The sequence below is a fragment of the Manihot esculenta genome, chromosome 16 (assembly GCF_001659605.2).
Source record: "Manihot esculenta cultivar AM560-2 chromosome 16, M.esculenta_v8, whole genome shotgun sequence".
Classification (NCBI taxonomy): Eukaryota; Viridiplantae; Streptophyta; class Magnoliopsida; order Malpighiales; family Euphorbiaceae; genus Manihot; species Manihot esculenta.
Genome location: NC_035176.2, coordinates 26,105,164 through 26,112,442, shown reverse-complemented (window position 1 = coordinate 26,112,442; position 7,279 = coordinate 26,105,164).

Below are 7,279 nucleotides of genomic sequence, written 5' to 3'. Positions count from 1 at the left end.
CGCGAATCCCACCAATTCTTGCTTATGAATAAATTAATCCGCTTCGCGCTTAAATTAATTCCTAGTTAACTAACAATCCCAACACGCGTGTAGATTTAATTAGTCAACTGCATTAAGAGAGAAGAACCCAAACTTGATTAATAAAAACATGCGTTTTATTTAAATCAAATTTACTAATTTCTTAATATAAACTAATATATTAATTGCTACTTGTTATTAACCCAATTAAACAATTACGGATTTAATTAGATTAATTAGCAATATGTTGTCTTTCCAAGAGATTCAATGGGCCCCTTGAATTCTCAAGAAAACAACAATGGAGGTAGTGTTCATCGAATTCAGAAATTAATAGAAAATAAAAATAAGATGAAGAGAGTTGTAGTGCATAACCTCCCAACTTGAACAAACCTCAAATTAATTTAATTTTCAACTGAAAAGAAATTGTTTAGCCACTCATGGCCATAATAAAATTATAACAACTAAGTAAAAAAAGAAGAAAAAGAAAAGAAGATGGAGAAGGTGGGGGCAACGAGAGAAGAAATGAGAGTGAGAGGTAGAATATGATTCTCCAGATTGAATGCTATGAGCCTTTATATAGGCACAAAAAAATAAAATTTAAAATAAAATCTATTATCCCTATCTTATCTCTATCCTAATATGATCTTTATCCTCATCTGATTGAGTTTGATTCGATTTGACTCCACTTGAAGCTGATATTATCCTTGCTTAGGTGGCAAAATCTATCTTTATCTCCCCATCGCATTGGGTTACAGGTTTGGTCAAGGTTGTAGCCTTCCAGTATAAAAAATCCTTTAATTCAGCATTTTTTCTTCCTTTTCTCAACTTCTGCTCATAAACCTGTACAAAATTAAATTAAAATTAAAATTAAATATTTATATCAAAATTACACTAAAATCAAGGAATTAAATGAAGAAAAAAATGTGAGTTTTGCAACTCATCAGATTCCCCCACACTTGCACCTTTGCTTGTCCTCAAGCACAAAAATTAAAATAAAATAATAAAATACAGCCATGTCCTCAACCTATCTGAAATTTAATTTGTCCAAAGCAAAGAACCAAATTGTCATGCAATAGGATGATAGCAGAAATAGCTTAATTCACCAAAGTTCACTTCAACAAGTTTCATATTTAAAACGTGTTTCTCACGACATAAAGTTGGTCCTCAATTCAATTTCAAGCACAAAAAATATTAGAATGTCATATAATATTAGACTGCCCTTTTGAAAGAATAGAATCTTAGAACTCTTGACTAGACCAATAAAATTTAAATATTTGGGGGTTTATTATTTATTATTTACACTTCCTACTATATCTTGCCTGAAACCGATAAAGTGAACGTGAAACAAATGATTATTGAGTCACTTGCCCCAGGTTATTTAGCTCGGGTGGCTACTAGCTCCACTCATAATTACCCAATAAAAAGGCATGGGCGAGTTTTTAAACGGCCCAAAAAGGGGTGATATTCTTCCAAACACCGATTTCTCCGTACGGAATCACCTTAAGGGGACACCAAGTACCGCACTACTTGGACCATCGGGTTGGTAACCAATTGATCAAGCAACTAGAGGAGTGGGTTATATGAGTGCATTTATTTCTTTTTTTTTTATTTCTTTGATGACACCCCTTAATTTTCACATAAACATATAATCTAGAAAATGTCCTTTAATTCATTCTCAATAAAAGGCAGTAACTTCTTTAAAAGAACATGCATTTTTTACCCAACTATTTAAATAAGGACCATAGTTCATGAATTTTCAAAACAAGCCTTAAAAATAAGACTAACAAAATGAACAATGATGATTTTATTCTATTTAAGCTAGCATGCAAATGACATAAAAACTTAGATTCTACGATAGAGGACATATCAATTTCTCATGGTAAGAATGGGGCTGTAAAATTTTTTTTTTATTTATTATTTTTTTATTTCATTTTTTATTTTATTTTTTTGAACAAAATGATGTCAATACTAGAAATCAAAAAAATTAAATATGAGAAACAATTTAAAGTGCAAGTGTTGAGAAACTGCTGAGGATCATAAAAACAGATCAAGTGTTTTTAAGCTTGGACAAGTCTCTAACTCAAACAGCAAAAACTTAAAAAAAATGGCAGAAAAAGAATAAAAATTTCTAAAAATTTCAGAATGTTCATCGAGCATCAATCACTCTCATCGAGCATCAATCACTCTCATCAAGCACAAAAAAAACACTTCAATTTCCATACCATATCTCCCCCCACACTTACTCCTCACATTGTCTCAACGTGAAAAAAAAAATCAATCAACGGGGGAAAGTCCACAAAATAAAATAAAAGTAAGTCAAAGAGAACTTCCCTGAGGATAAGTCGTATAAAGCTCAAGCCGGTGGTGGTTGGGTTGCATTTTTGGATCATCTCAGATTTCACCTCCTTATCATCATAACTCTATCTCATCAGCAAACGCTGGTGCATGGCTGCAACCGGCAAGGAGGTTGACTGCGCCGGAGGCGATGTCGGCGCTGAGGAGGTGGCAACCGATAAGGCTGGACTCGCGATTTGGCAAAGAAGGCGTGGCTGGGCTGGCAATTGGCAGCGAAGACGTCGCGATTGGCGAAGGGGGCGCTGTGTCCGGCGATGAAGGTTGTGCAGGCTTCGTGACCGGCGGAGGGATGCGTGACCGGCGATGATGGAGCGTCCGCTGATTCAGTCGCCACATTTTATAGGATCGTGGTCTGCTGGCGATGCGATGAGCGGCGGCTTCTGGTCGAAGCGCCGGCGGTGTGACTTTCGGCGGCAGAGGAAGTGGCGCGGGAGGAGGCGGCACTGGCCATCTTCCTTTGGGAGCAATAACTTACCTTCAAAAAGGTTCCTAAAGTTTCAAATTGCCTAGATGATCCAATCTGCTCCAAAAATAACAAATAAATTAATTAAAACTGAAAAATTAAAAGAAAACTTACTTGTGACTCTAGGCTTGGACAAGCCTTTAACCTTGGGTTGCCTCCCAAACAGTGCCCTTGTTTATTATCCTAGGCTGGACAGTGGCATGTTATGTTTCATCCACTTCCCTCTTCATATTCATTCAACACCCAAATTAACTTCATTGCTTTTAAAGGATTCAACTTGGAGGAGATTATGATTGAAAATGTGTTATTACTTTCTAAAAATATATATTTCAAATGAGCTGGAAGTAATTTTAACTCAAGTTCTGTTGCCTTATGGTTTAAAGTGTCCCATGAGTGGATTATTTCTATGATTTCTTCACTGAATTGCGATGTGCTATTGTCAAAGCAGCCCATTGTCAAGTTTTCGGTTAAAACTACCTCCAACTTGTTTTTCTTGCTTAGTTCAAAGGCTTCTTGAGCAAGAGAATCAACTACATCTATGCTGCAAAGAGAAAAATTATCATCAGAATGTTTCATTGCATCATAAACATTAAACTTTACCTCTTCTCCATCAAACTCCATTGAAAGCATGTCTTCATACACGTCAATCTTCGTTCTAGCTGTGCTAAGGAATGGTCTTCCTAGCAATAAATCTGTAGAGTTGGATGAACTGTCATCTTTCATATCCAAGACAAAGAAGTCTGCTGGGAAGATTAATTTTCCCACTTGGACCAAAACATCTTCCAACACGCCCTTAGGATAAACTATTGATCTATTGGCGAGTTGGAGTGTAACTCCTGATTGTTTCAAAGGACCTGCATCCAAAGACAAATAAACTGACAGAGGCATAACATTTATGGAAGCTCCTAAATCACACATTGCCTTCTTGATTTCAAGATTTCCAACTTTACATGATATAGCAAACATGTCTTTGTCTTTACATTTTTGTGCAATTTTTCTTTGGAGTACAGCTGACACATTCTCCCTTACTTTAATCTTTTCGTGCCCATACAAATTTCTTTTATTAGTGCAAAGGTCTTTTAAAAATTTCGCGTACCTGGGTATTTGCTTTATGGTTTCAAGAAGGGGTATATTTACCTAGACTTTGCGAAAAATCTCCAAGATCTCTTTCTCTTCCTTTTCTCTTTTTGATTGAGCAAATCTTTCAGGAAAAAGGTGGACGTATTACCTACATTGAGGATTGTTCTTTCTCATATTTTTGAGGCTGATTCTCTTCTAGAATCTCTATTTCTGCTTCTGTTTTCTGGTCTGTCTTACTGCCTTGGGCAAGCTTCTTCGGGCTGGCAGATTCTAACTCCTTCCCACTTTGCAGCATAATTGCACTTACGTTCTGTTTTGGATTTGGCACGGTTTGGGAAGACAGTTTCCCTTGTGATTCCAGCTTGCTTACTGATGTAGCAAGTTGGCTCATTTAATTCTCCAAATTTTGAATGCTTGACTTCGTTTCCTGTTGAAAAGCAAGAGTGCTATTAGCAAGGGATTGAACAATGTCTTCTAGAGACATACCTGATTTTGCAGTTTGATAGTTTGCTATTGGCTGGAAGTTCTGTTGTCTATTCCCATAGCTAAGGTTTGGATGATCTCTTCACCCTGGATTGTAAGTGCTTGAAAATGGGTCATACTTCCTTTGTTGTCCATTGAATTGTTGTCCATTGAACCCTTCAATGGCGTTTACCTGTTGCTCTCTTTCTTGAAGGATAGGACACATATCTGTGGGGTGATATGCTTGTTTGCAAATACCACAAGTTCGTGCATTGTTCCCTGCAGCCAATTGTTGAATTGCAGCTGTTAGTTGTGAAATTTTAGAATCTAAAGATGCAATACTTACTTCATTGGCATTTCTTGGAATGTCCTCTTCTTGGCCATATTGTCTAGAATTGGCAGCCATTTTAGAGATTAAGGTTTTACCTTCTTCAGGTTCTATTTCTGAAATGGCACCTCCACTATCAGCATCAATCATCCTTCGTTCTAATGGCAAAAGTCCTTCGTAAAAGTGAAGGTTAAGCTGTTTTGGAGTGATTCCATGTTTTGGACAACTTGCAATTAATTTCTTATACCTTTCCCAATACTCATGTAAAGTTTTATTTTTTCTTTGTTTAATTCCACTTATTTCCTTTCTTATTGATGATGCTTTGGTCGCTGGGAAAAATCTTTCTAAGAATAAGTCTCTAATTTGCACCCAAATGGTGATTGAACCTGGGGGCAAATAGTAGAGCCAATCCTTAGCAGATTCAATTAAAGTGAAAGGGAAAGCTACCAACCTTATTTTTTCGTCAGTTATACCTTGTGGTCTCATACTTGAATAAACCACATAAAACTCTTTTAGATGACGATGAGGGTCTTCATTCTCCAAGCCTTGAAATTTTGGTAATATATGAATCATACCTGTTCGCAATTCCAAGAGTGCATTCAGTATTGGGTATGTGATGCAAAGGGGTTGCTCTTCAGCGGCAGCAGCTGTGGCCATATTGTCTCTTTGGTTTGTGTCAACTGGAGGCTCGGTTGGTGTTGAAGATGAGGTCTCTTCGGTGCGTAGAGGGGATCAAGGAATGGTTGAGAGGCTCCCGAATTGGCCTGTTTTTGCAACTTGGTTGCTTTTCTCAACCTTTTTGCAGTCTTCTCAATTTCTGGATCAAATTGAATCCTGCTATTCTCAGATCTGGTCATAAAAACAAAAACAAATTGTTAGAGGTCCCCGGCAACGGCGCCAAAATTTGACGGGTGTCGAATCCGTCAATTTAAAATTTACTTCCCTTTTCTCAATTGATAAGAACTTGTAGACAGGGTAAGTGAGTATCGATCCCACAGAGACCTTAATCTTGTTTAATTTAGATGGCCAATTTGAAATAGAAGAATAGTTTAATTCAAAAAGTGAGAAGAAGAGAATTTTTTTGAGGAGAGGGGTTTTGCCTTATGCAAGCCAATAAAAATAAACTTAAAAGAAAATTATAAATAATGCAATTGAAATTGAAGAAACAAATAATAAAAAACTTTCAGCTGAAGGTAATCAAATTGAGGTATTTTGCAGTTGATCATTGGTTAGAAACAAAATATTTCATATTATTATCTATTGTTTGGTTATAGTGGTCAAACACGCGAATCCTACCAATTCTTCCTTATGAATAAATTAATCCGCTTCACGCTTAAATTAATTTCCAGTTAACTAACAATCCACATGTAGATTTAATTAGTCAACTGCATTAAGAGAGAAGAACCCAAACTTGATCAATAAAAACACGCGTTTTATTTAAATCAAATCTACTAATTTCTTAATATAAACTAATATATTAATTGCTACTTGTTATTAACCCAATTAAACAATTACGGATTTAATTAGATTAATTAGCAATATGTTGTCTTTCCAAGAGATTCAATGGGCCCATTGAATTCTCAAGAAAACAACAATGGAGGTGGTGTTTCTCGAATTCAGAAATTAATAGAAAATAAAAATAAGATGAAGAGAGTTGTAGTGCATAACCTCCCAACTTGAACAAACCTCAAATTAATTTAACTTTCAACTGAAAATAAATTGTTTAGCCACTCATGGCCATAATAAAATTATAACAACTAAGTAAAAAAAGAAGAAAAAGAAAAGAAGATGGAGAAGGTGGGGGCAACGAGAGAAGAAATGAGAGTGAGAGGTAGAATATGATTCTTCAGGTTGAATGCTCTGAGCCTTTATATAGGCACAAAAAGATAAAATTTAAAATAAAATCTATTATCCCTATCTTAACTCTGTCCTCATCTTATCTCTATCCTAATATGATCTTTATCCTCTTCTGATTGAGTTTGATTCGATTTGACTCCACTTGAAACTGATCTTATCTTTGCTCAGGTGGCAAAATCTATCTTATCTCCCCATCGCATTGGGTTACAGGTTTGGTCAAAGTTGTGGCCTCCCAGTATAAAAAATCCTTTAATTCAGCATTTTTTCTTCCTTTTCTCAACTTCTGCTCATAAACCTATACAAAATTAAATTCAAATTAAAATTAAATATTTATATCAAAATTACAGTAAAATCAAGAAATTAAATGAGAAAAAAATGTGAGTTTTGCAACTCATAAAAAAATACCGCAATAAAGGGTAAAAATATCAAAGAAAATGCCACAAATTTCGTGCAGAAATTTTGTATGAACAAGAAAAATGATATTTGGACTAGCATTTTCTCAATCAAAATTAAGTAGTGTAGCATTTTCGCGTTTCAAGTCCGACGTGTCAATTAACTTTTTAACACCTGAAAAAAAGTGTTGATTCAAGTGACATTTTATCAAAATAAATATTTATTTTGAATTTAATTTATTATGGATTAAGAGATTTTTAAATTATAAATAAATAGATTTCATCATTAAAAAAAATAGATAAATTTTATTTTGATATCTTTTA